This window comes from Carcharhinus amblyrhynchos, chromosome 5 (assembly GCF_965287045.1).
Source record: "Carcharhinus amblyrhynchos chromosome 5, sCarAmb.v2.hapA, whole genome shotgun sequence".
NCBI lineage: Eukaryota > Metazoa > Chordata > Chondrichthyes > Carcharhiniformes > Carcharhinidae > Carcharhinus > Carcharhinus amblyrhynchos.
Genome location: NC_137328.1, coordinates 109,504,989 through 109,530,631, shown reverse-complemented (window position 1 = coordinate 109,530,631; position 25,643 = coordinate 109,504,989). Strand labels below are relative to the sequence as shown.

At 44.4% G+C, this 25,643-nt stretch overlaps 1 protein-coding gene across 6 annotated transcripts in view; it reads left to right on the top strand.

Annotated features, from left to right (window-relative positions):
- tenm3 (teneurin transmembrane protein 3) overlaps nt 1–25,643 on the top strand; it is a 909,202-nt gene that overhangs the window by 177,335 nt on the left and 706,224 nt on the right. For all 6 annotated transcript variants that reach the window (XM_080189440.1, XM_080189438.1, XM_080189437.1 and 3 more), the window contains exon 3: nt 13,969–14,043. The gene's annotated coding sequence lies outside the window, so the exon portion shown is untranslated. The remainder of the gene's footprint in view (nt 1–13,968; nt 14,044–25,643) is intronic.

Sequence of the window (25,643 nt, the reverse complement as noted above, 5' to 3'; positions counted from 1 at the left end):
GGTTGGGGGGGGGGGAGCCTTCCCATTGTCCCAATAGCCGCCTCACAGCAATTTCATAACTGGAGCTGCCTTAATCGTTTTAAAGTGAAACCTCCGGCCCTACCTTGGTAGGGGGTCCTGCCTTTCTGAACTGTCTGACAGCTCTGTAGTCCCAGGAGCAACGCCAGAAGCGCTGGCCAATGCTGGGTTGCCATTGGACAACTTAAAGTTAAAGTTAAAAGTTTATTTATTAGTCACAAGTAAGCTTCAATTAACACTGCAACGAAGTTACTGTGAAGTTACCCTAGTCGCCACAGTCCGCTGCCTGTTCGGGTTCACTGAGGTAGAATTCGTCATGACCAATTCACCTAACCTCCACATCTTTGGACTGTGGGAGGAAACTGGAGCATCCAGAGGAAACCCATGCAGACACAAAGAGAATGTGCAAACTCCACACAGACAGTGATCCAAGCCGGGAATCAAACCCGGGTCCCTGACGCTGTCAGGCCACAGTGGTAACCACTATGCCACCGTGCCGCGTGTTTGGTGCCAGATGCCATTATGAAGATGAATTCACTGATATTGGCAAGTCACGCGTGTTGATAGAGCTCCTTGCACCCATGATCTTGGAACAACACTTCACTTCGGGTGTTGACTTTTGCTGCTTCTTTTTCCCATTGCTTCCCAAGCGTGTGGCTGGAGAGCCTCTTTACCCACTGCGGATACTGGATGCCTGTCTCTTTTCCCACCTCAATAAACTTTGGTGCTCGTGTTCTGACAGGTTCCGTCACTCCTCAAAGCGTCACAACCCAAATTCACTTTTTAAAAGCCATTCCCCACTTCTTACAGCCATAAGATAACTCCCATTTCAGAGATCAAGGCTGCCTTTAAGTGCCACGAGTCATTCACAATGCCTGCTGATGTGTGCAGCCAGATAACAAAGAAGATAGCTCTAGCAATTGTTCAAATTAGCGCATTGCACCAAATTACTGTACTGCCTGAAATGCAGTGAATGTGTCGGGATAAATTGTATAGCAGGATCCCATGTCTGTTTTTGCAGTTTACTTCATTAAAACTGCTGGTATTTTAGCAAGAATCAACTTTCTTCATCTCACTCTGTTGCCACCATCGCCCACGGCCCCCACTCCCTTCTTGTGTCAAAAGTTGCAGTCAAAGTATTTTCTTTTTATGTTGAAAACAGGAATATCAGGATTGAAAGTGAGCAGCGTTGCGCAGTGGCACATTGCGTAATGAGGCCGAAGCCAATTGTAGCAAGGAAATTCAAGGGAGACAATGGCCTAGTGGTATTGTTGCTAGACTATTAATCCAGAAACTCAGCTAATGCTCTGGGGACTCAGGTTCGAATCCCACCACGGCAGATGGTGGAATTTGAAAGTTAAGAATCTACTGATGACCATGAAACCATTGTTGGAAAAACCCATCTGGTGCACTAATGTCCCTTCAGGAAGGAAATCTGCCATCCTTACCTGGTCTGGCCTACAGGTGACTCCAAATCCACAGCAATGTGGCTGACTCTCAACTGCTTCCAAGGGCAACTCAGGATGGGCAATAAATGCTGGCCTAGCCAACGATGCTTATGTCCCACAAATGAACTAAAAAAAATGTTTTCAATGGCAGCGGATGAGAAAGTGGCAACAGCAAAAACCTTATTTCTTCAACAACGCAACCAACAATTAATATCATCACTAATCAGGAACCTTGTTGTAACTTCCACCATCCAGTTTAAAAACAAATCCCATCTTTTATCATCCTGAAAAGATGAAACATCTGCCATTTGATTGAAAAGTGATGGGTGGACCAAGTGTCAGCATTGGCTCCCTTTCACCTCTGTCAAGCCCCAATCCATAGACTTGAACACATAATCCAGGCTGACAACTCCTGTACGTGGTACTGAGAGAGTTTTGTGCCGTGGCAAGATGTTAAACTGAGACCCTGTCTCCTGCATAAGGTGGATGCCAAAGATCTCAGGTGCTGTTTGAAGAAGTGCAGGGAAGTCTGCTCTGTGTCCAAAAATCAGGCAGCACAGAAGGAAGCCACTCTGCCCATCCTGCCTGTGCTATCTTGTTGAAAGAGCTATCCAACTGCTCCCACTTGCAAGCTCTGAACCCATAATCCTCCTGCCAATATTTATCCCTAAACCAAACCACTAATGATTATCTGGACATTATTTTATTTCTGCTGGTGGCCTCCAAATGCAATTTGGCTGCCATGTTTTCCAAAGGGTTGTGACCCTTCATCCAAAGTGTCTTAAAAGATACAGAGCACTCTGAACATCCTGCAGTTGTAAGTGGCTCTATCTAAATGCAACCTGTTCCTTCAGGTTGGATGCATGGTTCTAAGCTGGATCATTTGAGTCAGCTCTTAGCTAAAGTGTTACAGGAGGCAGAAGAATAGGTAACTTGAAGTCTGTTGAAACTTTCACTACAATGAACAGTCCATACTGTTCAATAAAACATTCTTTTTTAAAGTATACCCCCTTTCAACAAGCATCCTGGATCTTTCTGTTTTGTACAAAGATCTTTAGAGGTAACCATTTCAGCTTTCCTTCAAATAAATGAGATCGATGATGGTTATGCCATTAAACATGTTTCTCAGACATCAGTTCCGTCAGTGGCTATGCTGTGGCAGGGCTTTCAAACCTGCCTAAAGCTAGAAATGTTGCACATAAAAGGTCACTTACGGGTGACATGTTAACAAGTCCCCATAGTCTCTTGAATTCAAGGTTGTCACCAGGGCAATTGCAAACGAAAGATGTGGTAACTAGTAATTGAAAAGTATTTGCCATATCAACTGATGAGTGGAATGGTTGCAGTGTGTGTGTGTGTGTGTGTGTGTGTCGTTCAGGCCAGATGTTCAAATCATTAAGTACTTTAATATAAAGAATCAGTGGGGCAAATTAAATGGCTCCACAGTCAGTGATTATTTAAGATGAAAGTACAATGCTCCCAAGGTCTAGAAAATCTGCAGGACTCCTTATTATTAAATATTTTTTATTAGCTTTGGTAACATTTTATTAATAGTGATGTCAAGATGTTTGAAAATAAAGTACACTCATAAACAACAATGGTATTGAAACGAATAACATAACTTCTGTTGAAAAGGGAAATAATAAGACTTCCTGTGTCTCAAGACACACAAGGCAGGGGAAAAAAAACACTTGCTTGCATCTGTTTTCTGTAGCTTGTTTTTCCTGGATCAGGTCATTAGCCTGAAGCCAGAGAATGTAGCTTGAGTGTTGGAGGTGGGGGGCACTCTGCATCAAGCGTGGCAGAGCAGGAAGCATTCTTTCTCTCGCCTTCTGTGCCACTGGCGTATCGAAAGATTTGCAGGTTGACGCTCAACCTGTTTGACTGTGTTACAAACTCGCCTCCTGTGCTCATCAAGTCCTGGTCGTCAAACCCTGAGCTTCTGACTTGGAGACAGGAACGCTAATCGATATGTCACAAGGCCTCTTTGGTATTTATCGGGCAAAATAGGTCACTCAGTTATCCTGCGAATTGTCGTGTCACAGGGAGCCACCTGGAAGACTGTGAGTAGTTTTTGGTTCTTTTATCTAAGGTTCCCTTGCTCTAGAGACATTAGTGAGCCAGTTGGATTTTTAGAGTAACCTAACAGATTTTGTGATGATTTTCTGCTGTTAGCCCAAAAGTAACCCAGTTTTTCATAAGAATTTCACAACTTGCCAGGGTGAAAAATACAAACTCATTTACCTTGGGGTTGGAGTACACCTATCAGCAACACCCTCATCGCAAGAATGAATAAACAGAATCATGGTCGGTCACCAGTGGAGTGCCCCAGGGATCTGTTCTGGGATCCTTACTCTTTGTAATTTTTATAAATGACCTGGGTGAGGAAGTGGAGGGATGGGTTGGTAAGTTTGCTGATGACACAAAGGTTGGAGGTGTTGTGGATAGTGTGGAGAGATGTCAGAAGTTGCAGCGAGACATTGATAGGATGCAAGACTGGGCAGAGAAGTGGCAGATGGCGTTCAACCCAGATAAGTGTGAAGTGGTTCATTTTAGCAGGTCAAATAGGACGGCAGAATATAATATTAATGGTAGGATTCTTGGCAGCGTGGAAGATCAGAAGGATCTTGGGGTCCGAGTTGATAGGACACTCAAAGCAGCTGTGCAGGTTGAAACTGTGGTTAAGAAAGCATATGGTGTTCCTCAATCAAGGAACTGAGTTTAGGAGTTGAGAGATAATGTTGCAGCTATACAAGACCCTGGTCAGACCTCACTTGGAGTACTGTGCTCAGTTCTGGTCGCCTCATTATAGGAAGGATGTGGAAGCCATAGAAAGTGTGTAGAGGAGATTTACAAGGATGTTGCCTGGATTGGGAATACGTTGAGGGAGCTCGGCCTTTTCTCCTTGGAGAGATGAAGGATGAGGGGTGACCTGATAGAGTTGTGTAAGATGTTGAGAGGTATTGATCCAGTGGATGGTCAGAAGCTTTTTTCCAGGGCTGAAATGGTTGCCACAAGAGGACACAGGTTTAGGGTGCTGGTGGGTAGGTACAGAGGAGATGTCAGGGGTAAGTTTTTCACTCAGAGAGTGGTGAGTGCGTGGATTGGGCTGCCAGCAATGGTGGTGGAGGCGGATTCAATAGGGTCTTTTAAGAGACTTTTAGATAAGTACATGAAACTTAGTAAAATAGAGGGTTTGAGGTAAGCCTAGTAATCTCTATGTTCGGCACAACTTTGTGGGCCGAAGGGCCTGTATTGTGCTGTAGTTTTTCTGTGTTTCTATGTAGAATCACGAGACTGCTTTACTAGACCCTTTAAATCAGTCTCGAGCTCCAGTGGGAAGTTTTGGACAAAAACAAGCTTCTTAAAAAGGTGAAGCGAAAAGAAAAAAACACCAATACTTAATGTTCAGTCATGCCAGACCCAAGGGATTGAAGTGGTGTGGAGTCAATAAAGTCTTGGAGCAGCGTCTGCTGTTACCATAGCAACAGCATTGACTGAGGAAAATAACAGGTAGCAGCAGAGATGAGAATCAAACTTGCTGTGTGTTTCTTAATATAAATCTTACATTTTCTTCGGACTGTTATCCTTACTCCCTATATGTGGGGAGATTACGGGGAAGGTTTATTGTACAAAACAACAGCCTGCATTTATAATCGTACCTTGAACTGAGTGAAACATCAGAAGACTCTCCCGTAGAACATAATTGTGTATAAAAATAAACCACGCCAAAGAAGGAGACTTTAGGGCAAGTAACTGAATTTTGGTCAGAGAACAGGTTTTCAGCGCATGTCTTCGAGGAAGAGAGAGAGGTGGTGAGACATGGAGATTCAGGGAGGGAATTACAAAGCTTTGGGCCAGGATGGAGGAAAGCACAAGCACCAATGGTGGGGAAATGGAGGCTCCGCATGCACGAAAGGCTAGGATTGGAAATATGCTGGCGCCTTGGAAGGTTGTAGGGCCGGAAGAATTTACAGAGATAAGGAGGAACTGGGACACGGAGGTGAGTGCTTTACATTTGTGGGGGATCGAGAGCCACATTGGGTTTGCTTATTCACATTCTCTTTGATAGTCTGAAGTAGCAACTTTGGAGAATGTTTTCTTCGATGTGCTGACATACAAGTTCAATTGTAGAGCCGAATAGACAAACAATTCACTCTTTGATCAGCATTCATAGAATCATAGAATCCCTATAGCACAGAAGAGACCATTCGACCCATCAAGTTTGCACTGACTATCTTACCTGGGCTCTATTCTCATAACCCTACACATTTCCCACAGCTAATCCATCTAATTTACATATCTTTGGACACCAAGGGGCAATTTAGCATGGCCAATGCACCTTACTTGCTCATCTTTGGACTGTGGAGGGAACTGGAGCACCCAGAGGAAACCCACGCAGATATGGGGAGAATGTGCAAATTCCACACAGTCACCCAAGGCCGGAATTGAACCCGGATCTCTGGAACTGTGAGGCAGCAGTGCCAACCACTGTGCCACCATGCCACTGTTTATGACAGCTTTATGATAATGACCAGATAACTTTCCTCTCGTGATGGTGATTGAGGGATGAATATTGGCCTGGGCACCATGGCTAGTTCCCTGTTCTTTTTGAAATAGTGTCATGGGATCATTCACATCCACTCAAGCTTAGGGCCTTGGCTTAATGTCTCTGCCAAAGTATGGCAGTTCTGATGATGGAGAACTCCTTCAGTAATGCACTGGTGCATCAGCTTTCATTAAGTTTTAAGTTTATTTATTAGCGCCACAGTAGGCTAACATTAGCACTGCAATGAAGTTACTGTGAAATGCTCAAAGTGGGGGTTGAACCCACAATCTTCTGACTCTGAGCTAAGAGTGCTGCCACAGCTGGCTGCTTTGTCCATATAATATTCAAATTGTTGGCAAGAGTAAATTGACATATTCCACCAAGCAATTAGGTATCTTAATCTCCGAATCAATAAACCTGCTGTCAAATCTTGACACTTCTGACTATTTATATCAATCAAATAAATTAGATTACCCTTTTTTGTACTTGTTTCTACAAATTGTTGGTGCCAAGGACTGTTGCAACACTTAGTCCATCCCATTCCATGTCTTTTATTTAATGGCACAGTGGTTAGCACTGCTGCCTCACAGTGCCAGAGACCCAGGTTTGATTCCCAGCTTGGATCACCGTCTGTGTGGAGTTTGCACATTTTCCCCGTGTCTGCGTGGGTTTCCTCTGGGTGCTCTGGTTTCCTCCTGCAGTCCAAAAGATGTGCATTGACCCAAACAGGTGCTGGAGTGTGGCGACCAGGGGAATTTTGCAGTAACTTCTTTACTCAGAGGGTAGTAAGGGCGTGGAATGCCCTGCCTGCCAACTTTAAGGGCGTTCAAATGGTCAGTGGATAGGCATTTGGATAACATTGGAATAGTTTAGGTTAGAAGGTCATTAGATTCGTTCCACTCATCAGCGCAACATCGAGGGCCGAAGGGCCTGTACTGCGCTGTAATGTTCTATGTTCTAACTTCATTGCAGTGTTAGAGTAACCCTGACTTGTGAGTAACAAAATAAACTTTAACTTTATTTCTTCAAAGCTGCCAATTGTCCCGACATATCATTGTGCTTAATGAATGTTTCATGAGTATTCACTTTCTGTGGACTGAAGAATGGGGAACGCAGGCATGGCCTGTTGCTATGGCACACTGCTTGGCTCCAGTATAATTGTGCGAGCATCCTTAACAATGGAAGTCATTCAGCTGTGCACCACTCACTTCCATGCCCCAAACACTAGAAATTATTCCAACAGGTAGTTGGCTTTGTTTCTGTAACTGAGCGTTCGAGTGAGAACAGTATCATAGAAAGAAAAGCATTGTAAAACACGTGTAAACACGCAACCCAAGAATAACAATGCTAGCTCACAATCTTACATGCAGACATGCCACACCTTCAGGATGTGGTCTCTGTTTTGTCTTTATTGCCATGGCTCCAGGATAGGCATTTAAAGAACCTGTACATAAGACCTTTCATTATTTCAAATCTGATAATTTGCCAAAGAAGTGAAGACTTTTGAAGATCTGTCCCATCACTGCCTTCAGACAGTATTCTTTTAGTGGTAATTAAACCTACACTTTACTAAAGTACTGTTCAGATATCGCATTGGGAAGTGCAGAGTCAAATTTAATCCCTGTCTGTACACCCATGCTCACAGTGTAACTGGTGACTTGAGGCATAGACACAACCACATTGTTAAGCTTTCAGTGCCTTCATTTTTCATGTTTCTGCAATTGACATCAGAAAGGAAGGAAATTTGGCATGTCAGCTACAACTCTCACCAACTTCTGCAGATGCACCTTAGAAAGCATTCTTTTTTGTTGTATCACAGCTTGATATGACTCCTGCTCTGCCCAAGACTGCAAGAAACTACAAATTTAGCCCAATCCATCACGCAAACCAGCTTTCCATCCATTGACACTGTCTGTACTTGCCACTGTCTTGGCAAAGTAGCCAGCATTATTAAGGACCCCATGTACCCCAGACATTCTCTTTCCCACCTTCTTGGTAAAAAATACAAAAGCCTGAGGTCACGAGCCAACTTACTCAAGAACAGCTTCTTTCCTGCTGCCATGAGACTTTTGAATGGACCTATCTTGCATTAAATTGATCTTTCTCTACACACTAGCTGTGACTGTAACACTACATTCTGCATTCTCTTGTTTCCTTCTCGATGAACCGTGTGCTTTTTCTGTACAGCGTGGAAGAAACAACACTGTAATTTATTATTGTCACTGTATACTAATATGTCACAATAATAAATTAAATCAAAAGTGTTAAAGTTTATTTATTGGTGTCACAAGTAGACTTACATTAACACTGCACTGAAGTTACTGTGAAAATCCCCTAGTCGCCACACTCTGGCGCCTGTTCAGATACACTGAGGGAGAATTTTCGCATGGTCAATGTACCTAACCAGCACGTCTTTTGAACTATGGGAAGAAACCGAAGCACCCAGAAGAAACCCACAGACAGATAATGCTGAACCAGGATCCCATCTTCACATTTACTGTGTTGGTTCCCTTAATCCAATTGTAGTGGGCACACATTTTCATGGATCTCTGATCCTGTCAGTATTTGAAGTCACTGAACACCTCTGATTCTTGCCTCTTGTGCATCCCCTATTTCACTTCACGACTGGAAGTTGTGCCATCAGCTGCCAAGGCCTTAAGGGGAGTCAGTGACGTAATAATGTTGTCACTGGACTTGTAATCCAGGGACCAGGTTCAAATCCCGCCACTGTAGATGGTGAAATTTGAGTTCAGTAAAAACCTAGAATTAGAAGCCTAATGATGACCATGAAACCATTGTCGATTGTTGTCTGTTCACGAATGTCCTTTATGAAGGAATCTGCTGTCCTTACCTGGTCTGGCCTGCAGCCTTATAAATGTCTCTTTCTTCAAGTAATTATCCAGTGCTCATTTGAAAGCCACATTTGAATGTGCTTTCAGGCAGTACATTCCAGATCCACTTGCTGCATAAATCATAGAATCATAGAAACATAGAATCCCTACAGTACAGAAGGAAGCTATTTGGCCCATCATGGAATCATAGAAACCCTACAGTGCAGAAAGAGGCCATTTAGCCCATCGAGTCTGCACTAATCACAATCCCACCCAGGCCCTAACCCCATATACCTACACATTTATCTGCTAATCCCTCTAACCTACACATCTCAAAACATTAAGGGGCAATTTTAGCACAGCCAATCAACCTAACCTGCACATCTTTGGACTGTGGGAGGAAAATGGAGCACCCGGAGGAAACCCACGCAGACACGAGGAGAATGTGCAAACTCCGCACAGACAGTGACCCGAGCCGGGAATCGAATCCAGGTCTCTGGAGCTGTGAAGCAGCAGTGCTAACCATTGTGCTACCGTGCCAGAGGAAACCCACGTTGACACGGGGAGAACGTCAAAACTCCACATAAACAGTCACCCCAGGCTGGAACTGAACCTAAGGCCCCTCACGCTGTTAAGCAGCAGTGCTAACCACTGTATGTAGTTTTTCCTGCACACCGCCTTTGGGTGTTATGGCTTTGAATCTGTGTCCTCGGGATCTTGACTCTTCTGCAAATGGGAGCAGTTTCTCTTCCATACTCTGACCAGGCAATTCATGATTGTGAATAGTCTCTTGGCCCCATTGCAACACTTCAACCATGAATATGAAACTACAGGACAGATTCTCCAATCCCATCCTCCTGGCTGGGCCTTGCTGATCAGGTTGTAATAGAGCAATGCCCATTCTCCAAACTGGACTCCATTCCAATTCCCCTTTTGGGAAGCAAAATCAATGAATTTAGCCTTGTACGAGTGACAGTGGGGAACTACTTGACAGTCAAGAAGACAAATTTAGCCTCATGAGTCAGAGTATTAAGAACAGATTTAGCTACCGCAAGAAAAATGTTCGCAAACCTGGTGATGGTTTATGAAGAAAAATAAATTGATTTGGCTTATTGCTGGGATGTAGGGCGTTTTCTATGAAGAAAGGCTGAACAGGCTGGGCCTTCACCCATTGATTTTGAGAGCTAATCTTACTGAAGTATATAGGTGGCTGAGAGGATTTAGTAAGGTAGATCCTGGGAGGATATTTCTTCTTGTGGGAGAGAACAAATCAAGGAAACAGAGTTTAAGAATAAGGAGCCGCCAATTTAAGACTGAGATTTAAAAACAATCTCTCAGAAGGTTCACCAGGATGTTGCCTGGTCCCAAGGGTGTTGGCTGTGAGGAGAGGTTGAATAAACCCAGGATTGTTTTCATTGGAAAGACGGAGGCTGAGGGGAGACTTGATAGAGGTCTACAAAACTATGAGAGCCATAGATAGGGTGGTTAATCAGAGGTTTTTCCTCAGGGTCAATTACAAGGGGGCACAGGTTTGAAGTGAGAGGGGGAAAGTTTAAAGGATATGTGTGGGGGATGTTTTTCACGCAGAGAGTGGTGGATGCCTGCAACGTGCTGCCAGAGGAGGTGGTGGGAGGAAACACATCAGCAACATTTAAGAGGCATCTGAGTGGGTACATGAATAGGCAGGGAATAAAGGGATAGGGACTGAGTAAGAGGAAAAGGTTGTTTTTTAGTTTAGCTAGGGCATCATGATCAGCAGAGGCTTGGAGGGCTGAAGGGCCTGTTCCTGCGCTGTACTTTTCTTTGTTCTTTGTTCTTAAGGCTATTGACGGGACAAATTCTCTTCCCCAGAAAGCAGTGGAGACTGGGTCATTGAATTTATTCAAGACAGCGTTACATCGGTTCTCGATGCACGAGGGAGTCAAGGGGCAGGCAGGAAAGTGGATTTGGGACCACAACTAGATCAGCCTTGGTCTTATTGAATGGTGGAGCAGGCTTGAAGGGTCAACTAACCTTCTCTCACTCCTAAGTCATATGTTACTATAATTGTATTGACACGCTGATTTTTGCATCCTCAGGATATCATGTAACACCTCACAGGCAATAAATTACTTTCTCAAGTCATGGAATTATTGAATCCCTACAGCGCAGAAGGCCCATCAAGTCTGCGCTGACCACAATTCCACACAGCCCCTATTCCCATAACCCCATGTATTTAGCCCGCTAATCTCCTGACACTTAGATTCAATTTATCATAACCAATCGACCTAATCCATACATCTTTGGAACATGGGAGGAATCCAGAGCACCTGGAGGAAACCCACATAGACACGGGGAGAATGTGAACCAAGCTGGGAATTCAACCCGGGCCCCTGGCGCTGTGAGGCAACTAATCACCGTGCCACAGTGCCGCCCAAAGTGTCATCATTTTAGATACGTTGACAAATGCAGTCGCCATGTCACACAGATAAATAGCCAGCATTTTTATGTCATTGGTCAAAAGAAATGTTGGTTGAAGGATATACGTTGGAGAGAACAATAGCAAGACTCCCCTATTCTTCATCAAGTAATTCCATGTGGTCTTTAATGCTCATCAGACCAGGTAGATGAGTTCCCTGAAAGATGTATACACTCTGACAGCCCCGCTCAGCCTCACTGAACTGAACAGTTAGCCTAGATTATGGTACTTAAATCCTGGGGGGAGTGGGGGTGGATGCAGCTAGACCTTGTGTTCTGCTGACTGAGAGGTGAGGTTGCTACCATCTTCGTTACAATTCGGAGAGAGCTAGTGTTTTATCTGGCATCTAATCTTCGGGTCCTTTGGGTTCAGGTGCAGCTAAAGCAAGCAGAAATGAAGAAGGTGATTACCGGCGAGAGCAGTATGTTTTTTTCCCGATTGTTTTTAACTTTGTCAATTGGAATGGACACAAGAAACCCAGGTGCTCGGAATGGCACGACCCATTGTACCTGAAACCCACAAATCATAAAAATTATATTTTGCAGCCAGACCAGCAATGGGAGGCTGATGCTAGTGAGTCTTTGCTGTGTGGCATGTCTGGGACTTTGGTTGGAAAAGAGGGAACGCATCCGTACCTTTTTACTGAGTTTCAGCAGATTGGGCAATTGCTCTGATCTCTCAGGCGCAGAGATGGTGCATTTTATTTTGAGATATTATGACCAATGCCTTGAATCGGAACGAGTCCTCGGGGTACAGTGCTGCTTTTGTATTCCAAGAGCTTGTGGAAACAGCAAGTCGAGTATCTGCAGACCGTGGGGTGATTTCAGTTTCTCCCTTCGTTTACGTGGGAGCTGAATAGACCACTCCTGTTAAGTAACTAAAGAATTATCAGTGAAAAATTTGAGCACTGGCTGACCAAAGCCTGGTCCATTAGTAGTCAAGTGCGTGCCATTAGTTCAATGTGAAACAGTATATCCAACAGTAGGTCCAACAAGGGCACTTGACCTGTGTCTGTTCACTGACTGACTCCCTGGACGACACTTTTCAAATACTGTTTCCCACTTCCAGCTGCAAAAAGGCCAGAACTTGACTCACTTTTACTGTGCCCCAACTTGGAGAAACAGGACAGGAGTGATTCTAAGTCAACTTTCCATCATAACTTTGCATCTGCTCGCGAGCATCTCCACTCCATCAACATCTCAATCTGAGGTACTCAAGTCGCTTTGCCTCCTATTGCAAGAAACCGCTGACTTGTATCGTGTTAAAGCATAAGAACATAAGAACATAAGAAATAGGAGCAGGAGTAGGCCATCTAGCCCTTCGAGCCTGCCCCGCCATTCAATAAGATCATGGCTGATCTGTTGTGGCTCAGTTCCACTTTCCCGCCCTCTCCCCATAACCCTTAATCCCCTCTCTTATCAAGAACCCATCAACCCGCTTCTTAAAAATATTTAGCGAGGCAGCCTCCACCACTTCAACGGGCAGAGAATTCCAGAGATTCACCACCCTTTGAGTGAAGAAGTTCCTCCTCAACTCCGGGAACTTCTTCACTCAAAGGGTGGTGAATCTCTGGAATTCTCTGCCCGTTGAAGTGGTGGAGGCTGCCTCGCTAAATATTTTTAAGAAGCAGGTTGATGGGTTCTTGATAAGAGAGGGGATTAAGGGTTATGGGGAGAGGGAGGGAAAGTGGAACTGAGCCACAACAGATCAGCCATGATCTTATTGAATGGCGGGGCAGGCTCGAAGGGCTAGATGGCCTACTCCTGCTCCTATTTCTTATGTTCTTATGTTCTTATGCTTTAACACGATACAAGTCAGCGGTTTCTTGCAATAGGAGGCAAAGCGACTTGAGTACCTCAGATTCACTGTAAATGTCATCATTGTGCACAATTCGAATGATGAGATAAATTTAATGGAAGATGTACTTTTCAATGTCGTCTTCATGGCTTCATAGCTTTTGATATACACATGAAACGGAAGGAAACAGAGGGATCGATACCATGTATTGGCATAGATGTGGTGGGCTGAAGGGCCTGTTCCTCTGCTGTATTGTATTAAGGGGTATCTGCCATCTATTTCCATTTGATTTGACTTGATTTATTGTTGTCACATGTATTGGTATATAGTGAAAAGTATTGTTTTGTGCGCACTATACAGACAAAGCATACCATTCATAGAGTACATAGAACAGAAGCAAAGGACAAAATGCAAAATATAATGTTACAGTCACAGCTAGCGTGTCGCGAAAGATCAGCTTAGTATATGGTAAGTCCATCCATAAGTCTGATGGCAGCAGGGAAGAAACTGCTCTTGAGTCGGTTGGTACATGATCTCAGATTTTTGTATCTTTTTCCCAATGGAAGAACGTAAAAAAGAGTATGTCCAGGATGTGGGGTCCTTGATTGTGCTGGCTGCTTTTCTGAGGCAGTGGGAAGTGTAGACTTAGTCAATGCTTGGGAGGCTGGTTTGCATGATGGACTGGGCTGCGTTCACAACCCTTTGTAGTTTCTTGTGGTCTTGGTCAGAGCAGGAGCCATACCAAGCTGTGATACATGAGGAAAGGATGCTTTCTGTGGTGCATCTATCTGTGTGGTGGAGTGGGGTGGCTACTCTGAGACAAAAGGTGGTTCTTGAGTTGTGATGTCCTCCCTTTTTACGTTTCAGGTTTTAAAGACTCCTCCGATGCTGGCAACTACAGGATGAAAATAAGTTGCATAAAGAAGTTTCAACCAGAAAACAGTAAGGATTTTTGTCAGCTTTGGACTGTGACATAATGAGGTGTTAATTTTGGGAGTTTAAACTCATTATGTTTGTTATATTATGCTTCAGAGATTGGTGTATTTCTGAGTCACGAGGCAAGAAAAAGAAAAACTTGCGTCTGTATAGCTTCTTCAGTGATCACAGGACATCCCAAAGCTTATTACAACCAATGATTTACTTTGTGTATTTACTGTTGCGATGTCAATGAAGATCAGCTTGTACATAGCAAGCTCCCACAAGCAGCTGTGTGACAATCACTAGATAATCCAGTTATGTGTTGTTGGTTTAAGGATAAATATTGGCCAGGACACCAGGAAAAATTCTCCTGCTATTCTTCAAAACTGTGCCATTGAATCTTTTAAGTTTAAGTTTATTTTGTTAGTGTCACAAGTAGGCTTCTATTAACACTGCAATGAAGTTATTGTGAAAATCCCCTCGTCGCCACACTCCAGCATCTGTTTGAGTACACTGAGGGACATTTTAGCACGGCCAATGCACCTAACCAGCAGGTATTTTGGACTATCAGAGGAAACCGGGGCATCCAAAGGAAACCACGCAGACACAGGGAGGAGGTGCAGACTCCACACAAACAGTGACCCAAGCTGTGAATCAAACCCAGGTCCTTGGTGCTGTGAGGTAGCAGTGCTACCACTGTGCCACCGTGCCGCTCACCTGCAAGGGTAGACTGGATCCCAGTTTAATGTCTCTTCCAAACAGTGCAGCACTCCCAACAGTACTGCGTTGGATTATCTGTCTTGGTCTTTGTGCGAAAGTCCTGGCTTTGGACTTTGAATCTAAAACCTCCTGACTCACAGCTGAGTGTGCTACCAGCTGAACCACGGTCGACATCTGTGAGGGCCATTGGAGCAGGACTCAATCCCATCCACATTCTCTCCCAGTCGGAGGTCACTTGAAACGATCGGGGTGGATCCTTCCCCCCATCCAATTCTGCTCGTCCAGCCAAAGTCAGCAGAGATTGCACATAAAGACTAGTGGGGTGCCCCAGGGGTCGGTGCTGGGGCCTCAGCTATTTCATTTATATAGATGATCTGGAGGAGGGAACCGAGTGTAGGGTGTCGAAATTTGCTGATGACACCAAGATTGGAGGAAAGGCAAATTGTGCGGAGGGTGTGGAGAGTCTACAGAAGGATCTAGATAGGCTGGGCGAATGGGACAGGAAATGGCAAATGGAATTTAATGTTGGCAAGTGCGAGGTGGTCCACTTTGGTAGGAATAATGGTAGGAAGGATTATCACTTACGTGGCGAAAAACTGCAGCAGGCGACAGTGCAGAGAGACCTCGGGGTCCTTGTGCATGAGTCGCAAAAACCCAGCTTGCAGGTGCAGCAGGTGGTCAGGAAGGCGAATGGGATGCTGGCCTTCATAGCGAGGGGGATTGAATATAAAAGTAGGGAGGTCTTGCTGCAGCTGTATAGGGCATTGGTGAGGCCGCAGCTGGAGTACTGTGTGCAGTTTTGGGCGCCGTACTTACGCAAGGATATTTTGGCCTTGGAGGGAGTGCAGAGGTTTACTAGGCTGATGCCGGAGTTGAGGGGGTTGAGCTATGAGGAGAGGCTGAATAAACTAGGCTTGTATTCGTTAGAGTTTAGAAGAATGAGGGGAGATCTCATTGAGACGTATAAGATGATGAATGGGATGGATAGGATAGAGGTGGAGAGACTCTTCCCGCTCAGAAAGGATAATAGGACTAGGGGGCACAGCCTCAAGATAAAGGGGGGGCGGTTTAGAATGGAGTTGAGGAGGAACTTCTTCACTCAAAGGGTGGTGAATCTCTGGAATTCTCTGCCCGTTGAAGTGGTGGAGGCTGCCTCGCTAAATATTTTTAAGACGCGGGTTGATGGGTTTTTGATAAGAGAGGGGATTAAGGGTTATGGGGAGAGGGCGGGAATGTGGAACTGAGCCACGATCTTATATTCAATAAGATCAGCCATGATCTTATTGAATGGTGGGGCAGGCTCGAAGGGCTAGATGGCCTACTCCTGCTCCTATTTCTTATGTTCTTATGTTCTTATGAGGAGGGTGGATATTTCCTTATCAGCGTGGCGTATCAGTCAACCAACTGAGCCGTTGTAATGAGACCAACGAGAGCAAGGAATAAGCCAAGAAATTCCAGGCCGAACATATAGAAGTTGTTGTAATTAGCGGACAGTGATGTAAAGCAACCAATAAAGCGATAGTAGGTTAATCTTTATATCAAGGGAGCTGGAATGGAGGCGCGATCTTACCGACTGTTCACGCCACACTCCTGCTGCAGCTAAGGCAGAGAATTTGGTGACCAGCCAAATCTCTGTTCACTGCAGCGGGATGGGAAAATCCCACCAGCATGAATGGTGACAAGGTTCTGGCCAAAGAGATGCATAAATTCAATCCAATTTGGAGTCCTGTGTCCAGTTCTGTGCATCATGAGAGGATTATTATGATAATTAAATCATGAGAAGATCATAGAATCCCGACAGTGCAGAAAGAGGCCATTTGTCCCATCGAATGTGGACTGACCACAATCCCACCCAGGCCCGATTCCACATATTTACCTTCCTACTCCCCTTGACATTAAGGGGCCATTTATCATGGCCAATCAACCTCATCCATACCCCTTTGGACAGTGGGAGGGAACTGGAGCACCCGAAGAAAACCCCCGCAGACACGGGGAGAATGTACAAACTCCTTGTTGCTCATTTTGAATATAGGTGAAGAGATGTTCGAACTGAGAAGTTTGAAATATAAAAGGGAGCCAGAGATTTCATCCCTTCCACAAAGATAGTAAATGTCATATTATCCAGACTTGGATTTTCTGGTTTCTCATTGTTGGTTTCAACGTTTGGAAGAATCATTTTTGACCCTCATTTGTCAATGAGCAGACCATTGGATAATTGGATGACAACCAACAAACTTTTCTTGTATTCTGAGGAAGCTGAAGCAACTTAGTGTCATGCTTTGGTGTTAACTGGACACAGATCCGCTCCCCATGTCTGATAAATGAGACATGGAGTTCTGGATTGCTTATATCTTGGTCTAGTTCTGGCCAGCAGTGAACCACACGGGACTTGCTTGCTCTTCTTAACGTCAAAATACCATACAGTTCCATTCATCAAAAAGTGGGCTGCAAAAAAAAATTACAGCCGTACTCCCTGTTGAAAAAGAATCCTTGATCCCCTTGCGTTTGCCTCTGTCATCCCGTGCAGGCCACTGCTTCCTCGAAGCGGCATTGCTCTATTTTGTCCAGGCTGTCAGAGAATCCGTACAGCTCTGTCCTCGGCAGCCTCCTGTCTGATCTGCCCAAGTGCCTGTTCAGACACTGGGACTGATGCTGTCAAGCTGTGCACATATGCTGTTACTTCATCATCACTGGCATCCCGACAATCTTCACCAGGGTCTCACGCCAAGCTATCAGCTGTGTGCGTTCATTTTACAGAAAACGTACGTCACATGCAGTACCTATTTCTGTAACTTTCTACTCATCACGGACAATCAGGGAGTGAGGGAGCTTTTTCTCAAATAGTGACTTGCAGCTAATTTTGATCTCAATCCAGAAAAGTCTCCTGTGGTGCAGCCTAGCATGAGTCAGAAAATATATTTATAGTGTGATGCTTACAGACGTGCATAGTACGCACAACTTTGATATATTGCTAGTGGCTCCCCTGTGATGTTGCTCACACCAAATCAGGTGACACATTCTCTTATTTTGACTGATGTGCAACTTCCCTCTTTCCACATCTCTTTGTATATTTCCTCAGGTTCTCCTCCATTTTTATTCCTGTTCTCTTCCCTTTGTCTATTTGTGTTAATTTGTTTTTCTTTCTCTTTTTGGGCCGGATGTTTAGGAGTTTAGAATTATAGCATAATGCAGCACAGGAAGAGGCAATTAAACATTTGCACCGGTATGGCCTTGAAGCCACCCAGTTAAAGTTTATTGATTACTGTTATAAGTAGACTTACATTAACACTGCAATGAAGTTACCATGAAGGTCCCTGAATCGCCACACTCTGATGCCTCTTCGGGTACACAGAGCGAGAAATTAGTATGGCCAATGCACCTGACCATTACGTCTTTCGGACTGTGGGAGGAAACTGGAGCATCCGAGGGAAACCCACTCAGACATGGAGAGCACGTGCAGATTCCACACAGACAGTGACCCAAGCCAGGAATCAAACCCAGGTCCCTCTCACAGCGCCAACCAATGTGCCACTGTGCTGCCACAGTGCCACTGAGTGGCTGGAGATTGCTACTACATGGTGACTCTACATTTCAATAGGATTTGTAACGGTTTACCTGGGGTTTTGTATCATAAGCGTTGACATAGAAAGTGCGACAAAGGATTGTGACTCGGAGTCTCCGGTTTGGAAAAGAACCTACAAGGTGTAAGCAGGATCGTTATTGAGACAGATCAGTGTGTCTTCGCGTCGTAGAGTCGTTGAGGTTTACAGCATGGAAACAGGCCCTGCGGCCCAATTTGTCCATGCCACCACTTTGTTTTTAACCCCTAAGCTAGTCCCAATTGCCCGCATTTGGCCATTATCTCCCTATACCCATCTCATCTATGTAACTGTCAAAATATTTTTAGAAGACAAAATTATACCTGCCTCTACTACTACCTCTGGCAGCTTGTTCCAGACACCCACCACCCTCTGTGTGAAAAAACCTGCCTCTCTGGACCCTTTTCTATCTCTCCCCTCTTACCTTAAACCTATGCCCTCTAGTTTTAGATTCCCCGACCTTTGAGAAAAGATGTTGACTATCTAGCTGATCGATGCCCCTCAATATTTTATAGACCTCCATAAGATCACCCCTCAGCCTACTACGCTCCAGAGAAAAAAGTCCCAGTCTGGATATTCAGCCTCTCCTTATAACTCAAACCATCAAGTCCTGGTAGCATCCTAGTAAATCTTCTTTGCACTCCTTCTAGTTTAATAATATTCTTTCAAATTAGGGTGACTAGAACTGCACACAGTATTCCAAGTGTGGCCTTATCAATGTCTTGTACAACTTCAACAAGACGTCCCAACTCCTGTATTCAATGTTCTGACCAATGAAACCAAGCATGCTGAATGCCTCCTTCACCACTCTGTCCACCTGTGACTCCACTTTCAAGGAGCTATGAACATGTACCCCTAGGTCTCTTTGTTCTATAACACTCCCCAGTGCCCTACCGTTAACTGAGTAAGTCCTGTCCTGGTTCAATCTACCAAAATGCATCGCCTTGCATTTATCTAAATTAAACTTCACCTGCCATTCGTCAGTCCACTGGCCTAATTGATCGAGTTTCCGCTTCAATCCTCGATAACCTTCTTCACTGTCCACTGTGCCACCAATCTTGGTGTCATCTGCTAACTTACTAACTGTGCCTCCTAAATTCTCATCCAAATCATTAATATAAATGACAAATAACAGTGGACCCAGCATTGATCCCTGAGGCATCCCGCTGGTCAAGGCCTCCAGTTTGAAAAATACCCCTCTACAATCACCCTCTGTCTTTTGTCATCCAGCTAATTTTGTATCCATTTGGCGACCTCACCCTGGATCCCATGAGATTGAACAACAATCTACCATGTGGTAGATTGTCAAAGGCCTTGCTAAAGTCCATGTAGACAACACAGCCCTTGTCAACTTTCTTGGTTACCCCTTCAAAAAACTCAATCAGATTTGTGAGACATGATTTTCCATTCACAAAGCCATGCTGACTGTCCCTAATCAGTCCTTGCCTCTCTCGCTGCCTATAGATTCTGTCTCTCAGGATACCTTCTCACAATTTACCCACTACTGACGTGAGGCTCACCAGCCTATAGTTCCCAGGCTTTTCCCTGCAACCCTTCTTAAAGAAAGGCACAACATCTGCCATCCTCCAATGTCCAGACACCTCACCCATGGCTGTAGACGATTCAAGTATCTCTGCTAGAGGACCCGCAATTTCCTCCCTAGCCTCTCACAGTGTCCTGAGATACACTTCATCAGTGTTTGAATTGAGATCATCTTTAAGTGAACAAACTTCTCATTGTTTTCTACTCGTCAGTCTTCCTGAGTCATACAGCATTTGAACTTCTTTTTGCAGATAAGCATTGGTGCTTGCAATATAGAATCTTTGAACTTGTCATTGATTTTTCTTCACACCTATCTATAGTTGTTGTGTGTGTATTGAACATAGCTCCTCAGCAATTTGCCACTCCCAAGAAATTATCCTCATACCTTTTTTTGTGGTGTACCTGTCCATGTCAATTACTCTTCTAGTTCAGTGACAGAATTCACCCCTAATTCTGTGATTCCATCTTCGTTCAAAGTAGGCTTATTCCCACAGATACCATCCTATGTCTTTGTAAGACTTAAAACCACTCTTTGTGGGCAGAATCCTGTCACCCTTAGACTCTGCTGGAATGATGGGTTTTGGGTTTGCAACTTGACATTCTACATAGCATTTCCAGGCCTTTATGAGAAGCAAGCAATTGGCACCCCCCTCTCCCACTCCATGTTCTTTGACCAATTAAGAAGGGAAGGATGATGCATCATCTATCGAGGGAAGGGTTCCAATAAAGGACCAGAGCAATGTGTCAGGAAAGCTCTCCAGCACTTCATAAAATCGTAGAATCTCTACAGTGCTGAAAGAGGCCATTAGGCCCACTAAGCCTGTACAACAACAATCCACTCAGGCCCTATCCTATAACCCCACTCATTTACCCTGCTAATCCCCCGACACAAAGGGGCAATTTACCATAACCAATCCATCTAACCTGCGCATTTTTGAACCGTGAGAGGAAGCCGGGGCACCCGGAGGAAACCCAAGCAAACATGGGGAGAACTTACAAACTCTGTACAGGCAGTGGCTGAGGCTGGAATTGAACCCAGGTCTCTGGCGCTGTGAGTGCTAACTACTGTGCCACCGTGCTTCACTTGTCTTTATCCCCGGCCACAGCAACCTGAGGGAATTGAGAGGAGGCTTCAGCAGTCTACTCCTCCGGTCTCTCACTCTTACCCGAGCGCTCCTGCTGTGTCTGAAGAGATGCAGAGAGGTGAGCTCTGCCAAAGAATTGCTGATCAAACCTAGTGGATGCCTCCACTTTAGAGAAAGTTTCAGCAATTCCATACTTCCAGTGGGAAAGGCGACATTGGCTGGAAAAACATCATGATAGTGTTATAGACAAGTTCTTCAACTCTTGTTTCAAGTTTAGTCCTCAGATCAAATGATAACCTTCTGTAAGTTTCCATGTTTGGCTACGTGTTGTCCATCAACTTGATGCTAGGCTCTGCAGTAGAAAATAAAATAAGACCTTAGAGCAAGTTGCTAAAATTCTCCTTCATTCTTATCATTTCTAATCCAAAGCATCTTGAGGGCATCCACAGAGAACATCACCATCATCTTCATTCATGTTGCTGGAGACTTGAAACAGATTGGATAGCCAACCGCAAATAATCCGTTATATTCCTGTGTTTGTTTTTGCATTCTATTTTACTCTATTACATTGGTTCAGCACTGACTCCCCACAGCCTGTCCAACATCCATGAGGCACAAGTCAGGAAGGTGATGGAATGCCCTCCACTCGCATCACGGACTGTGATTAAGAAGCTCAACACCATCCAAGGCAAGGCAGTCCCCTTGATCGGCTCCTTATCCAATATCCTCAATATTCACTCTGCCTTTGACGCACAGTGTTTACCATTTACTGGATGCATTGTCAACAACTAACCAATCCTCCTTCAACACTGCCTTCCAAATTGTGACTTCTACCGTTTAGAACGATAAAAGCAACTAGAATGACACAGGCCAGAAACTCCAAAATGTTTTATGAAGGCAGCCTCGACCTTAAGTTTTTAGCTTTAAATTTGGCATGGGTGAACGTAAGATGTTTAACTCCAGGTACGATTCAAGTGACCCAATGGGGAGCTTTTATCAAACAAAGTTTATTTAAGAACAGTTAACATATAATAAGAAAAATTTGCATAGCTTTTATCAATTACAATTTTCAGACTTTGGCATGTCAGCTACGACTCTCACCAACTTCTACAAATGCAGCATAGAAAGCATTCTTTCTGGTTGTATCACAGCTTGGTATGGCTCCTGTTCTGCCCAAGACCGTAAGAAATTACAAAAGGTCGTGAATGTAACACAATCCATCACGCAAACCGGCCTCCTATCCATTGACTTTTTCTACATTTCCTGCTGCCCTGGCAAAGCAGCCTTCATAATTAAGGACCCCACACACCCCAGACCTTCTGTCTTCCATCTTTTTCCATTGGGAAAAAGATATATATATCTGAGGTCATGTATCAACCAACTCAAGAGCAGCTTCTTCCCTGCTGCTGTCAGACTTTTGAATGGACCTACCTTCCATTAAGTTGATCTTTCTCAACACCCAAGCTATGACTGTAACACTACATTCTGCACTCTCTCCTTTCCTTCTCTATGAACCGTATCATGAAATCACAGAATCCCTACAGTGCAGAAAGAAGCGATTTGGCCCATTGAGTCTGTACCTATCACAGTCCCACCCAGGTTCTACCCCCATATCCCTACATATTTACCCACTATTCCTTCTAACCTATGCATCTCAAGACACTAAGGGGCAATTTTAGCAAGGCCAATCAACCTAACCCACACACTTGTGGACTATGGGAGGAAACCGGAGCACCCGGAGGAAACCCATGCAAACACAAGGAGAATGTGCAAACTCCACACAGACAGTGATCCAAATGGGGAATCGAACCCAGGTCTCTGGAGCCGTGAAGCAGCAGTGCTAACCACTTGCTACCATGCCACCTACGCTTTGTCTGCATCGCGCACAAGAAACAATACTTTTCACTGTATATTAATACATGTGACAATAATAAATCAAATCTAGTATGATACATTGTACCTTAACAGCTAACTATGATGTTCCAAATCAAACAACATCTCACAAACACACACCTCTTGCTAGACTTAGCACAATAAGCAAGTATGCTCAGATGATGCTAGATTTTGCGGCTTTTTAACACCTGCTGTGTATTGATCCTTAGAAATGTACGATTATAACTCTGGGGCTTCTCAGTCCTGGAACTTTTAGATGCCCCTGGAGAGAGCGAGAGAGAGCGAGAGAATGGCAAAGACGCTGCCTACCTCCACCAGCTTCTAACTAGCAGCTCACAGGCAGTAGAATTTCCAAATCTGTAGAGAGGGAAACAAGAAACAATGCTTTCAGTCTGAAGTTCAAACAGCTCCTGAGCAAAATGAAACTAAGACCTTGGACTATTTTGTGGAAAAAAGACTGTTCCCCAGGCATCACCTGTCCTGTCAATAATCCCCAGATCAAGCCCCAGTCAGCAGTCCCAGGAGATCATTAAAACCATAGGACACTGCATTAGTCCAGATTAAAAACAATTATGATGTCCATCATATTGCTTCAGCAAAATTAGAGGTCACCACTTCCAGATATTTCATCAACAGTAAAATCTTGCAAAGGAACGGCTTGAAAAATGTGTAAAGAAACATGAGTAAAATCCATTTCTTAAAGGCACTGTATCATCACAGACATGGGAGCACCACCACCTTTTCTTTAAAGCTCTCTCAGAGGAGGTGGACGTCGCTGGCAAGGCCAGCCTTTGTTGTTCATCCCTAACTGCCCTTGAACTGAGTGGTTTGTGCAGCCATTGCAGAAGGCAGTTCAGAGTGACATCTAGTCTCTCTTCAAGTTATGCATCCTCCTGACTTGGAATGACAGTATATCGCCATTCCTTCACTGCTGGTAAGTCAAAATCCGGGAACCCTCTCCCGAATGGCGCTGCGGTTGTACCTATACCACATGGACTGCAGCGTTTGAAGAAAGCGGCTCACCATCTCCTTTGCGAGGGCGGTAAGGCACACGCAATAAAGGCTGGCCTTGCTAGCAACGCTCATGTCCTAAAAATGAATGAAAGAAAAAAAAGCCCCAACCAAAGAATGCTTAACAGTTTAATTGAGGTGTGTCTCAGTTTTCATTTCTTTTGTCACATGTCATAATCTGTATATCCAGTGTAATAACTACCTAATTCCTGCTTCAGGGGTATGACACTTCCATTAGGGCTCATTGATGCTATCCATAAATCACATCTGGTTGACTAACGTCATCTACTGTATCTATGGAAAAAAATTGCACTTCATAATTACCACTGTTTGAGTAGGCACCTGCAGAACGCATTTCAGACCTGTGTAACACTGAAGGTGGTTTAAGTACAGGCAAATCATTATGCTTCCTACGTTTTCCCAGGGTTGTTTCCTTATGCACAGCAGGGATTGAAGTGTGTTTATAAAAACATTAGCCACGCTTGTCTAGTTTACTGTCACGACATTCACCTTTTTTCATTAAACCAGCTGCCGGTTTCATTTCCTCTCTGCACTATTTTTACTGCCATGTTAACACATTTGTATAAATTCCTGTGCTATTTTAATGGAGCCAAGAACCCCAAACGCAGTGGCTGCAGCAGTGCAGTGTGTATGCTGCCCTACTTGAGCTTTTGGATTAATCGAGGGAATGTCAGTTCAATTCCCACCGTGGCAATTTGAGAACTTGAATTCACTTTAATAAGTCTGGAAATGAAGGCCTGGTTTTGGTGACCATGATGTGGATGTGCCGGCGTTGGATTGGGGTAAACACAGTAAAAAGTCTGACAACACCAGGTTTTAGTCCAACCGATTTATTTGATAGTAAACGCCCAAGCTTTCGGGTTAGTCCCTTCGTCAGGTGAATGGAGAGTTCTGGCCTCAGACAGAGCATATAAAGCACAGACAGTTTACAGATTACTGATTAGAATGCAAATCTTTACACCTAACCTGCTGTTCAAGTCTTGAAGTGGCCGACAATGTGAGTGGAAGGAGCACTGATCAACGGTTAAAGAGATGTGTATTGTCTCCACACTGTACTGTCTGGAGACAATACACATCTCTTTAACCGTTGATCAGTGCTCCTTCCACTCACATTGTCGGCCACTTCAAGACTTGAACAGCAGGTTAGGTGTAAAGATTCGCATTCTAATCAGTAATCTGTAAACTGTCTGTGCTTTATATGCTCTGTCTGAGGCCAGAACTCTCCATTCACCTGACGAAGGGACTAACCCGAAAGCTTGTGCGTTTACTATCAAATAAATCGGTTGGACTAAAACCTGGTGTCGTCAGACTTTTTACTTTGGTGACCATGACATAGTCAGATTGTCGTAAAAGCCCAACTGGTTCATAAATGTCCTTCCTTAATTTGCCTCCTTTACGAGTCTACTCCAGATCCACACCCACACGATTGACTCCTAACCTGCTTCTCGTTTTGAAATTGTCTCTTTAACATAGAAACCCAACAGTGCAGAAGGAGGCCATTTGGCCCATCGAGTCTGCACTGACCACAATCCCACCAGGCCCTACCCCCTAACCCTAAATATTTACCCGCTAATCCCCCTAATCTACGCGTCTCAGAACACTGAAGGGCAACTTTTAGCATGGCCAATCAACCTAACCCACACATCTTTGGACATTGTGTTCCTATAAGAGCTAATGTTAGCTTCCCAACATTAATTAAACACAGCAGGGGTGGGATTTTACAGCCTCACTTGAATGAGACTGGAAATTCCCG